Genomic DNA, 13,643 nt, shown 5'->3' on the forward strand with positions numbered 1-13,643 from the left:
AAGTACGTTTGTGACGTGGCCCTGGATACTCTCCCTCTGTTATGAAGGGCTTCAGTGTCAGCTGTGGTGCTGAGGCGCCTGATTTGGCTTAAATGCTGGTCTGCTGACCAGGCATCCAAAAAAGCCCTGACGGGTCTTCCCTTCCTTGGCGACCGGCTCTTTGGAGCTTCATTGGATGACATTCTTAAAAATGCCACGGGTGGTAAAAGTACACTACTCCCACAGGCCAGGAGAGCTAAGGAGCCACGCCGCAGGCAAGGGCCCTCCTTTTTTTTTTTTTTTTTTTTTTCTGCTCACAAGCGGCTTTTTCATCCGCCCGGTGCTTCGACAAAACGTTCCCAGCCCGACAAGACGTCCCCAGATGGTCAGACCCATCCCTGGAACCTCAAGCCTGCGAACAAAAGTGCTACTGCATGAAGGTTTGCTCCCACCCACATCTCGGGTGGGGGGGTCGCCTTCGGGAGTTTGCAGCCCGGGGGTCCTCCCGGTTATCCGACCAATGGGTCTGCGACCTGATTTCCACAGGCTACAAGATAGTTTCTCTCTTGGCCACCAAACAGATTCTTTCCCTCCAGCATACCCGCGTCCCCGGTTCGCCGGGAGGCCCTGCTAGGGGCAGTAAGGGACTTGCTGAATCAGGGGGTGATTGTACCAGTTCCGGAATCAGAACGCTTCCAGGGGTTCTACTCAAATCTGTTTGTGGTTCCCAAGAAGGAAGGGGTATGTCCAATCTTGGACTTAAAAGCCCTCAATCACTTTGTAAAAGTGCAGAGGTTCAGAATGGAATCAGTTCGCTCAGTAGTCACTGCACTCCATCAAGGGAACTCCCTGGCGTCTTTAGACATCCAGAATGCGTACCTGCACATACCCATATGCCTTTGGCATCAAAAATTTCTGCGTTTGGCAGTCGGGGAAGCCCATTACCAGTTTGTGGCTCTCCCTTTTGAAGAAGTCGGTGGTTGTACCAACCCAGCACCTGGAGTACCTGGGTTTACTATTGGACTCCAGGGAAGCGAGGGTCTTTCTCCCCTCAGACAAATTTCAGACTCTCAGATCTGCGGTCAAACTACTGATGAACCGCAAGTGGTCGTCGCTCTGCTTTTGCATGCGAGTACTGTGGCTCATGATAGCCTACTTTGAGGCAGTACCTTATGCCCAGTTCCACACCAGAGTCCTGCAGAAGGAGATTTTGACGAAATGGCACAAATCTCCGTTGTCCCTGGATCGACAGGTCCAGGTGAGCCAGCCAGTCAGGGCTCTCTGATCTGGTGGTTGAGGTCCCTGGGAAATCGTTCCTTCCTCTGAAATGGACGGTGATCACTACGGACACCAGTCTCTCAGGCTGGGGTGGAGTGATGAGGATTCAGTCAGCTCAGGGCCTCTGGTCGACGGATGAATCCAAGTTGCAGATCATTCTGCTTGAATTGAGAGCGATCAGGCTGTGCCTCCACACGTGGTCGACGTGTCTTCAAGGACGTCCGACTAGGATAGAATCCGACAACGCCACGGCTGTGGCGTACATAAATCACCAAGGTGGGGACAAGAAGCTCAGCTGCTGCTCGGGAGGTCGCTCGCATACTTCGGTGGGCAGAGCGACACGTTCCGGCCCTGTCAGCCATTTACATACCGGGGGTGGAAAATTGGCAAACGGACTATCTGAGTCGTCAGATGCTGGACCCAGGAGAATGGGCGTTGCATCCAGAGATATTCAAGCTGCTGTACCTGAAATGGGGCACACCAGATGTGGCCTCCCGTCTCAATCGGAAGGTGCCGAGATTCGTGTCCAGGAGAAGAGATCCGTATGCAGACGCATCGGACACGCTGGTGGCTCCCTGGGATCAGTACCAGCTGATCTACGCCTTTCCTCCACTGAAACTGTTGCCATGTCTGCTTTGCAAAGTGGAAGCCGAGGGGATTCCAGTAATCCTGGTTGCCCCAGATTGGCCTCAGCGGCCCTGGTACGCAGACCTGATGCATCTGGTGGCAGACGCTCCCTGACGACTGCCGCTGCGAGAGGACCTCTTATCTCAAGGTCCTATCTTTCACCTTGCTTTACCATCGATGGCTTTAACGGCATGGCTATTGAGAACCAGGTGCTGAGGAACCGGGGTCTGTCAGACTCTGTGATTCCAACTGTGCTGAGGGCGTGGAAATCTTCTTCACGGAAGATATACCATCGTACATGGAAGGCCTACATCTCCATGTGTGAGGAGAAAGGGTGGCATCCGCGCTCCTTTTCTATATCCAGGATCCTGCTGTTTCTCCAGCAAGGAGTAGACCAGAAATTGGCGTTGAGCACCATAAGGAGCAAATTTCAGCCCTAGCTGTCTTTTTTTTTTTTTTTTTTTGTGACCCCTGGCGTCTCACTCCTTGGTGAGTACCTTTTGTTCAGGGGGTGCGACGTGTAGTCCCTCCGGTGCGTCCACCGTTACCCCCATGGGATTTGAATCTGGTGTTGTCGGTGCTTCAGAAGCCGCTGTTTGACAACCTAAGGGAGATTCCCCTGTTGACCCTTTCACAGAAGGTGGTCTTTCTAGTGGCCATCACATCGGCCAGGAAGGTTTTGGAATTGGTGGCCTTGTCAGGCAAGTTGCCTTATCTGGTCATTCACAGGGATAAGGTGGTGTTGCGTCCGCAACCGTCCTTTCTACTGAAGGTGGTTTCGGCTTTTCATATCAATGAGGACATTGTATTACCATCATTGTGTCCTAAGCTGAAGCACCCGAAGGAGGTGGCCTTTCACGCTCTTGATGTGGTTAGGGCTCTGAAGGTGTACTTGTCTGCCACGGCTCCCTTTCAGAAGTCAGACTCACTGTTTGTTTCGGTGGCTGGTCCAAAGAAGGGTATGGCGGTCTTGTCGGCCACCATTTCCAGGTGGATCAGACAGATTGCAGTCAAAGCCTATGCCTTGAAGGGGCAGGTGCCCCCATTTCCAGTCACGGCCCACTCTACAAGTGCAATCGGAACGTCTTGGGCCTTTCGACACCAAGCGTCTGTCGCTCAGGTGTGTAAGGCGGCAACCTGGTCGTCTGTCCATACGTTTACCAAGTTCTACAAGGTAGACGTCAGTGCATCGGCTGATGCCTGTTTTGGCCGCAAATTTTTGCAGGTGGCCGTGTAGTTGCAATTGAAATTTTTTTTCCTGGTTTTTCGATAAAAACGCAGTACTGTTGTTAATTCACTGTTGCATTACGTCCGCATAAAGGTTGCGGTGTTGGATCTCTAATGTTGAGAATGCCGGTTATATGGCGGTGTGTTTTTCCACACACTGCTGTGTTTATGTGGGTTTAGTTTCACTAGTTCCCACTTGCCATGGTGGATGAAGTTTTAATGCTGTTTTTTTCCCACCCCTTGTTTGGCACTGCTTGGGGACGTCCCATTTAGTTACAGAGAGGAGCTGTGTCGGTCGGTGAATATAAGAGAATATAGGATTTTTGTACTCACCGTAAAATCCTTTTCTCTGTAATTCACCGACCGACACAGCACCCACCCCTCATTTTCTCTACGTTGTACTGCTTGTTGAAGTACTGAGTTCTGCCTCGGAGCAGGGAGGGTTGTTAGCACAGGGTCCGCCCCCTGGGGCTGGGCTCAAGTTCTGTGTATTGTGTTACAATTTTTGCCTAGTTCTCCTAATGGCAGGCTAACAAACCCATTTAGTTACAGAGAGGAGCTGTGTCGGTCGGTGAATTACAGAGAAAAGGATTTTACAATGAGTACAAAAATCCTATTTTCTTAATTTTTCCAAGAATTGTGGGAAAAAAATTACAACTTTATAAAAAACTCACTATGCCTCTTACTAATTATCTTGGACTATTTACTTTGCAAAAAGAGGTCATTTGGGAGGTATTTGTACTTTCCTGACATTGCAGGGCCTCAAGAAATTAGATAGGCAGTCGGTACATCAGGTGGGATAAATTTTTAATGATTTGTACCATAGCTTATGGACTCTCTAACTTTCACACAGACCAAATAATATCCACTGATTTGGTTATTTTTATACGTAGCAGTATAAATTTTGGCCCAAGTTTATGGACAAAAATTACTTATTTGCAAAATTTCATAATAGAAACTAAACAAAAGGTATTTATTTTTTTCAAAAATTGTGCTTTTTTTATTTTTTACTTGTATCGCAAAAAAATGAAAAACCCAGTGGTAATTAAATATGTGAAAGAAAATGATAAAAATTTTGTTTGGATACAGTGTTGCATGACTGAGTAATTGTCATTCAAAGTGTGAGAGCGCTAAAAGTTAAAAATTTGGTCTGGGCAGGATGGGGGCATAAGTGCCTTCTATTGAAGTGGTTAAAGAGCAATTGTCATCTCTGTCCCGCAGCGGCTCTTCCTCTGACCTCCCCGACAGTCCCATTCACTTTAATGGGATGGCTGGTGATACGGCAGTGACACAACAGGGTGAGAGGTATGGCGGCAGCAGATAAGTGGATGCCCGCTAACGGGCACTGCCATGATGGGTCTGAAATGACAGGTGCTCTTTAAATGTAAGGACTCATCCTTGCTAGTAGTTATAATGTTCGCTGTATAAATGTCACTGGTCCCAAAATAGTGTAAAAAATGTCCGGACTCTAGATCCTCTATTGGACTCTATAGCACCTGTAGTCTCATATCTCAGGGTAGTGTCCTCTATAAAAATATTTTGTGTATTTATTATTTCTGCGTCCCCCTCAGTCTTATATCCGAGACAAATATTCTTCCAATATTTTCTAGATTTCAAGCCCAAAGTAAACCCTGGAATAAGTTGCCTGTATCGATAGTAGGCCGTTTTCATTTTAATTAAGATGATTAGGATGCCTCAACTTCTGTATTTCTTACATAATGCTCCTATTTGGCTACCCCTACGGATCTTTAATACGTTTAACAGTATATTTAGTTGCTTAATATGGAAAAATAAAACTCCTCGCATTAAACTGGAAGTACTGCAGCATTCCAAAAAAATCAGGGGGACTAGCAGTTCCTAACCCAAGGATACATTTCCTTGGATCTCAAATACAGCACTATGGGGGATGGGATTCTGAGTGGGTAAATTCTCCTGCTCGGAGTCTAATCTCATATGTGTTTGATGGTCGCCTACCATTGCATGTACTCGGGGGGGGGGGGGGGGGGGGTGTGTTTCGCTTACTGCTATGCCCACTCTTCAGTTAAAGAGGGAGTCCGGCGAAATGTTTTTTTTTTTTTTTTTTTTTAAAGTCAGCAGCTACAAATACTGCCGCTGCTGACTTTTAATAAATGGACACTTACCTTTCCCGGAGTCCAGCGATGTCGGCAGCCGAGGCTAGAACTATCTCCTTTTGAAAAACATACCTATTTTCTTAAGGAACTCAATGAGGATATTTTATGTTATCTGGTCTCAATGGCTTGAGTCTATGCCATAAGTATAGATCACTCTGCACCATAAATATGGCCCTTAGGCCCCTTTCTCACTGGGATAGTGGGCGCATCGGCGGTAAAGCTATTTCTAGGGGTGCTTTGCCATAATTTTCGTGGCCGAGAAAGGGTTAAAATCTCTGGGGGGGGGGGGTTAGGTTATACACACCGCTCCTTCACTGCTCCAAATAAGCTGCTACCAGGACTTTTTTTAGCGTCCTGCCAGCGCCCTGCTCCAGTGTGAGCCTCGGGGCTTTTACATTGGAGAGACAGCAGCGGCTCTTTCAGGGCGCTTTGCAGGTGCTATTTTTAGCCTTCTAGCGCCTGCAAAGTGCCTCAGTGTGAAAGGGGTCTAAATTAATGTACGGCTGTGAGTGACCAAGTACCGTGTTCCCCCCGAAAATAAGACCTACCCCAAAAATAAGACCTAGCGTTATTTTCCAGCAGGACTAGAATATAAACCCTAGTTTAAAATGCTTGTAAAATCCTATAATCCACTCTATTACAGTAGAATATAATGTACATTGTGTGTGTTTTCTGTAATCTAATTCTGTAATATAAATGCGGGGAAGAGAGCTCTGGCAAGTCACAGAAGTGCAGAGCGGCAATATAACAAAGGTATTTGGCACAATTATATTACAGAAACGCACACATTGTACATTATATACTACTGTAATAGACTGGATTATAGGATTTTACAAGCATTTTAACGCTGTTCACATTGGGGATTCCTGCCAGGCAGGGAGAGAGAGGGGGAGAGAAGACAGCACATTACATGGCAAGACCTACCCCGAAAATAAGCCCTACTGTGTCTTTTACTGACAAAATTAAACAAAAGACCCGGGCTTATTTTCTGGGAAACTGCACATGTCCTTTTTTACTTTTAGGTGGGCCCTTTGACACACTTATGCCGCGTACACATGACCAGACTTTTCGACCGGACTTGGCCACACACAAGCACACCAAAGTTCGATGGATTTGAATGTGATGACGTACGACCGGACTAGAATAAGGAAGTTCATAGCCAGTAGCCAATAGCTGCCCTAGCATCGGTTTTCGTCCGTCGGACTAGCATACAGACAAACTGATTTTTTTCGTCTGGACTCAAGTCAGTCGGAAAGATTTAAAAATGCGTTTTTAAATCTAAAGCCTGTCTGATTTTTAGACAGCAAAGGTCCGATGAAGCCCACACATGATCGAATTGTCCGGCGGATTCGTTCCTTCTGACCTAGTCCGTCAAAGTCTGGTCGTGTGTACACGGCATTAGTCTATTCTTTATGCTCCAAGATTTCGCGTGGGTTGTTCGGAGCCTTTTATTTATTTATTTTTTTAAATTATTATTTGTTGTGTAATATGGGATGTTATTTGTGTTTGTTGTTTTTAACGTTTCAATGTTTAAAAATGTATAAAAATTATCTGATTTAAAAAAAATAAAAAAGTGTTCGATCTGTCCACCGCAATATCAGTCACGATAAAAATCGCAGATCACCGCCATTACTAGTGAAAAAATATGCCGTAAATCCATAACCTATTTTGTAGGCACTATAACTTTTGCGCAAACCTATCACTGTGTGTGTGTGTGTATGTATGTATGTATGTGTGTGTGTATATATATATATATATTTATAATTTAGAATTTTAATGTATTTGTGTGTATATTATTATTATTATTTTTTTTTTTTTTCTAAACTGAGGAAAATGATATATATATATATATATATATATATATATATATATATATATAATATATATATAATATATTTTTTTAATGTTCTACATTTTTTTATTTATTATAGTAAAAAATATTGTATGTTGTGGGCTTTTTTTTTTTTTTTTTTTTTTTGTTTTTTTTTTTTTTTTTTTTTTTCGGTCTCAAAATTGACGATCCCCCATTTATTTATTTATTTTTTATTAATGGCGCAAAAAATAAAAACCGCAGAGGTGATCAAATACCACCAAAAGAAAGCTCTATTTGGGGGGGGGGGGATGATAAAAATGTCATTTGGGTACAGTGTTGCATGATCGCGCAATCGTCATTCAAAATGTTACAGCTCTGAAAGCTGAAAATTTGACCTGGGCAGGAAAGGGGTGAAAATGGTCAGCATTAAAGTGGTTAAATTGAAAACTACCTTGAAGGGGGGAAAAAATAAAAAATAAAGAAAATCTACCTTTTTAGATTTGAATAATTGATAAAAATTTAAAAAATCCCATATTTTTTATTTATTTTTTATAATAAAAAAAAATCAAATTGAGAGAAAAAAAATCATTTGATTTTTATCCACCCTGGTCAAAGCCCAAGGACAATAACTATATTGCAGCTCACCATTCTTTGGATATGGTGGCAGAATTCGTTTTCTTTGTACAGGCTAAGTATGTTTTCTGCAGGTAAAGGAAAATACCTGTTAAATATGCCAGAAATCCAGTGTGCTTGTAACTTTCTGTGCGCTAATCTGAAATCTCAGACAATGACACTCTTCTATGAACTATAATACACCTCCCTGTGTGAAGTTGAGGAAAAGGGTGTGTAGTCTAAATCTTGAAAGCAGCCCAGGGCATCACCCTAGGACAGAAAGTGTGTTACTACAAGGATTACCAGGTGAAAATAAAGGAAAAGGGGGGGAAAAAAAAATGAAAGAAGAAAACGAATGCAGCCTCCACAGTATTGGCAAGCTCCAGTGTATCAAATGAACTCCATAGGAAAGCCAGAAGTCGCACACAGATGACGTCTGATCGCATGCAACTTTATTAACCTAGACTTAGCACACAGAGGCCACACTGAGGGCTACCCCCTTACCATTTCACCTGTATGATAAAACCCGCATTGGGTGAAATGTTAAGCCGGCCATAGGATGAACGTTTATAGGCCATAGGCTGATTGTACCCAAATTGATTCATTGACAGACTTGGGTACAAGCAGCCTGTCAGATTTTTCATGCGATTGGACAGCTTTCACACTGGGGCGGGTGTTGGCGGTAAAACGCCACTAGTTTTAACGGCGATATTCAGCCGCTAGCGGGGCGATATTTTTATTTATTTTTTTTAACCCCGCTAGTGGGCGAATAAAGGGTTAAATGCAACTGTGTAGTGCAGCTGAGTGGTGCCCATTCATTTTAATGGGCAGGAGCGGACAGTGCCCCAAAGATGCTGCTTGCGGGACATTTTTTAACGTCAGCACTCAGGCTCTCACACTGGGACAGCAGAAGAGGCAGTTTACAGGCGCCTACAAAGCAATTAGTCAGCGGCGATTTTCCGGCACTTTTAACCCCCACTAGCGGCTGAAAAGCGCCTCTAAAACTAGCAGCACTTTACCGCCAACGCCGTGATTTCGGCCGTGATTTCAGAGACATCTGTGCAGGTTTCTGCACAGATATCAATATAAATCTCAGCCTGAAATCGCAAAAAGTAGTACAGAAACGACTTTTTGACACTGGTGCCGCGCTGCACCAATTGGGACGGTGCCATAAATGGCAATTGCCGCTGATCTGACATGCGATTTGACATGTCAAATTGCATGTCAAAACGGTCCAGTGTGAAGCAGGGCTTGCTGTAAGTCGCAGGCATTTCCAGGACCTGCCGACACCCTGGATCTCAGAGCCTGGTGCTCCAGATGGCTCAATAAGAATCAGCAGTTGTTGAAACATTTATACTTCTCTTTGTGTTGTATTGCATCACCCTAAAATGAATGCTTAGTACAGGATCTGTGGGATCAGCAGCAGATTGTACTAATAAAAGAATAGCTTTTTTTGGGTTAGTGTTACTATTGCCAAGTAATCAGCAGTGGAAAATCAATGATTACTACAGCTAAATACTGGCAGAAATGCAGAAAGCAGCATGCAATCAGGATGTGTGGACATTGTTCTGCTGCCAGACAGACAATGATTATAATTAATATGACTATGTGATTATAATATAATATGATTATAATATTAATATGACCGTGCCTGCAGTGAATTTACCGTAAGCCCTTGTACACACGGTCGGACATTCCGACAACCAAATCCGTCGGATTTTGTCTGACGGATCTTGTCCGAAACTGTTGCATACACACGGTCGGACAAAGTTGTCGGAAAATCCGATCTTTCAGAACGTGATGACGTAATTTCGTTATTATGGGACTACGTTCAGGCTAGTAGCCAATAGCTTTGATGTAGGAATTTGATCTGAGCATGCGTGGCACTTGGTCCGATCTGACTTTTCTACACATGATTGGAGCAGTTTGTCGGAAAATATTTCCAGCAAGTTGGAAAATTTGGTCCGACAGATATTCAGACGGAAACAGTCCGATGCAGACCACACACAGTCGAATTATCCGACAAAACGGTCCGATAGGACACATTCCGACGGATTCTCCGACCGTGTGTACAAGGGCTTACAGATGGTGGATCAGCAAATAAAAATACATTCTACTGGTAAACCAACATATCTGACCCAATTTTGTGGATTCTGGATCTACTGCCCTAAAGTGAGAAAGCAATGGTGGTCAACTGATCTCTTACATATTGATTTCCATATTCCATATACCCCATTACCCGGGTTCTTTAAGAAACAATGGATCTGTTGACTATTAATCCGCCTCATGCTAGTTGGATCCTGTTCAGGTGATCCCATCTGCTCACCTGTATTGTAGCACTTAGGTTCCATTCACACTTGTGCGACTTGTCATGCGACTTTGGACACTTAAGCCTCGTACACACGATCAGATTTTCGGCAGGGAATTGTGTGATGACAGACTGTTGTCCTAAAATCTTACCGTTAATACACTCCATCAGACAATTGTTGGCCAACTTTCCACCAACAAATGTTGGATGGCAGGCTAGTAAATTTTAGGCTGACAACGGTCTGTTGTCAAATTTTGTATTGTGAGTACACAAGTCCATCACACAAAAGTCCAAACTACAAACACTCATGCTCGGAATCGGTGCTCACCAAATACGCCATTAGCAGGAGGGGCCCAAAGGGTGGCGCTCAAAAGCTGAAATTCCACATAGTACTTCACTACATTCGTGTTTGTTGGCTGAAATTTGTGGGCCGTTAGTATGCAAGACAAAATCCAGGCACACGCCCTTTAGACAAAAGTCTGATGCTTTGTTGGCCAACAATCTGATCGTGTGTACAAGGCTTTAGCCTAGGTTCACACCGGTTGCGTGGAAAAAATTGCATGCGATTCGCAGAGAAATCGCACGGCATTCCTGGGCACATCACATGCAATGTCTGTGCGGTGCAATTTCAGCCATACATTTTGTACAGCCAAAATCGCATTGCATTGGCACCAAAATGGTGCAGGAACCTTTTTTGTTCCCCACACCAGCATTGCATGGGTTAAAGTTGCATGACAAATTGCACCCCATGTTTTTCAATGACAACCGTTTAAATATGTGCGACTTTAGTATCACTTAAAGTCTTGGGGTGTTTTTGTTTAAAAATAATAAACATGTTATACTTACCTGCTCTGTGAAGTGGTTTTACACAGAGCAGCTGAGATCCTCCTCTTCTCAGGTTCCCCATCGGTGCTCCTGGCCCCTCCCTCCTGCCGAGCGCCCCTATAGTAAGCAGCTTGCTATGGGGGGCACCTGAGCCGAGTTGCTGCTCTGTGTGTCCATTCAGACAGAGCCACGGCTTGGGGCCCCCCCCCCCCTCTTTTTTCCTTTTTTTAATTTTTTTCTCGCTGGCTTTGATTGACAGCCTCAGGAGCCAATGGTGCCCCTCTGCTGTCTCAGCCAATGAGGAGGGAGAGTCCCAGACAGCCGAGTCTCTTGTGCACATCGCTGGATCGAGATGGAGCTCAGGTAAGTATTGGAAGGGCTGAGAGGGGTGCTGCACGCAGATGGCTTTTTATCTTAATGCATAGAATGTATTAAGATAATAATCCTTCTGCCTTTACAATCACTTTAAGGTCCCAGTAAAGATTCATTTGGTCCGACTTTCAATGTAAACCCTCAAAGATCTCATCTGAATGTTATAAATGCAACAGTTGTCCATTATCACTGGGCACAGCCAGAGTCGCATGAAAGTTGCACCCATCCAAAGTTGCATCAAAGTTGTACTCTTGAGTAGCACAAGTGTCAATGGAGCCTAAATGGAATCTGTGAAGACACAGATATTTGAGCAGCCATTGCTTATATTCTAGTGTGCATGTTCCAGGGCTGTCATGCTCTTTATTAAGTGAGTAACTAAACCTGGAGCAAGCATTTGTCAGGAGTCAGGATGGGGTGCTTTTACTACGGGCAGAAATATGTATCTAATAAACGGTCTGTTTTAGGGCTCTTTAACACGCTTGTCCATTTTCACGGACTTCACTTGCTCAGTAGGGATCGCTCTGTTTATTCCCGCTGAGCCGGCGGATGAGAGGTCTGTCTCTGCTGACTGTGCAGGGACGGACCTACCGGAACCCCACTGTCCTCTAGGGGGGATCAGATAAAAACTGATCCACCTGTCTGTTTTAATCCGATCCGCCAGATGGATGGAAAATAGGGTTTTCATCCATCTGGATTTAGCGGATCAGATGTCAGCGGACATGTCACCGCTGACATCCGTCAATCCATAGAGGTGCATGGAGAGCCAGTCCAGGTCCGTCTGTCAGTTTTTCAGACGGACCTGGACAGTCCGCATGTGTCAAAGGACCCTTAGGGCCGTTTCACACAGACTGTCCGATTGGGTCCGCCTGTCAATTTTTCAGGTGGACTTGACCGCATCTGGCAGTCTCCCCAATGAAGCGCAGATGTCCGCTGACATCAGCCACTATTCGATCCTGCCTACAAAATTCAGATGGGTGGTGGTCCTATTTTTCATCTGCCTGGCGGATCGGATGAAAAAGGACATGCGGTCCGCATTCACCTGATTTTCCTATAGAGGAGAGCAGGACTGTGTCCGTGTCTGCTCTGCACACTGAAGTGAACAGGAACTGTCACGTCAGCAGAGATGGGTTTTACTTCCTCTTTGTTTCCCTGCAAAGGTAAAGCATAGATGCATAGTAGCCCATTATGTGTCCCTTGCCTGACACAGGAGCCAGCGATGTCACCACTGTCCCCTCTTCCATGAAGTGTCCATCTTCCTTCCGGGTATCGCAGCTCTGGTGCAGTGATTGGCCGGAGCCACGATGACGTCACTCTCGTGCATGCATGCGGGAGCCGCTGGTAACAGCATAATCGCCATTAACGGCACGCTCAGTGCGCCTGCGCGCCGCTGTCTATGGTGCATGCGCTGTAGACAGCGGTGCCTGTCTTTTGCAAATATCTCCTAAACTGTGTAGGTTTAGGAGATATTTCTTGCACCTACAGTGGTTGTGTACCCTGTACAGCCACTTTTACCTACAGGTAAGCCTATATTAAGGCTTACCTGTAGGTGCTGGAAAATATATATATATATATATATAATATATATTTAATATACATCAACGCACATCGTGCCGGTTCTAATAGGGGTCATGTTGTGATTGTCACACAATTCTGGCCAGTCGCATAGCCGGAGTTTGTGGCCCTGGAAGGAAGAGGGGTGAAGATGGACACTCCATGCTAGTGGAGACAACAGTGACATTGCGGGCTTCGGTTTCAGGTAAGTGACGCATAATGGGCTAGTATGCGGTGCATACTAGCCCATTATGTTTTACCTTTGCAGGGAAATAAAGAGGAAATAAAACTCACCAGGGTTTACTTCCTCTTTAAGGTGTTGTAAAGTGTCAAGGTTTTTCAGCCTAATGCATTTAAAGACCTCTTCTGTTAGTAGAGCACCTCCATCTTCTAAGAATGATCATTCCCTTTTTCTCGTTGTCATTTTTTTGCAGTTTACATGTGAGCCTCATACATTTTCCAGCATGCTGAATGCAGTCAGCAAATAGCATAGCTTGTCAATATATATATTTTTTTTATGCTTCTTAATTATTAGTCAAGCAATCGGATGCTTCAAACAAAACTTGGAACTGTGCCGTAGTTAAATTCTATCAGTACAGATCAGTATATGGACCCCTATTGTTTGTTCACAAGATGCCTTTCATCTCTAGGAGACCCCAATGTACCATATGGCATAAAAGATCCCCCAGGTCCTGTCCATAGATATGTAATTAGTACTCACTGTATGCATCCATAGTCTGGAGTCAGTAGACATGTCCTCTTCACTGATCATGGAGTACTTTTTTTCCTTTTTCTCTTTATTATAATTCCATGTGGAGTGGTTGGATCTGTTAGGCAGACATAGCACTTTATTTAGACACAGATAGTGTTTATCTGTCAGCTCCAAGAGTTCAGAGTCCAGTATCCACTATAATGACAG

General features: G+C 44.6%; 1 protein-coding gene and 1 long non-coding RNA gene across 4 annotated transcripts in view; one reads left to right on the plus strand and one right to left on the minus strand.

The window, feature by feature from the left end:
• LOC143934129 (uncharacterized) overlaps positions 1 to 13,625 on the minus strand; it is a 53,999-nt gene extending 40,374 nt beyond the window's left edge. The window contains exon 1 of the long non-coding RNA XR_013263216.1: positions 13,446 to 13,625. This is a non-coding gene — a long non-coding RNA (uncharacterized LOC143934129). The remainder of the gene's footprint in view (positions 1 to 13,445) is intronic.
• Positions 1 to 13,643, plus strand: part of LOC143934127 (branched-chain-amino-acid aminotransferase, mitochondrial-like) — a 95,177-nt gene that overhangs the window by 33,163 nt on the left and 48,371 nt on the right. The window lies entirely within an intron of this gene.

Source organism: Lithobates pipiens, unplaced genomic scaffold (genome assembly GCF_037356315.1).
Source record: "Lithobates pipiens isolate NorthernLeopardFrog02 unplaced genomic scaffold, aLitPip1_a1.2 Scaffold_27, whole genome shotgun sequence".
Classification (NCBI taxonomy): Eukaryota; Metazoa; Chordata; class Amphibia; order Anura; family Ranidae; genus Lithobates; species Lithobates pipiens.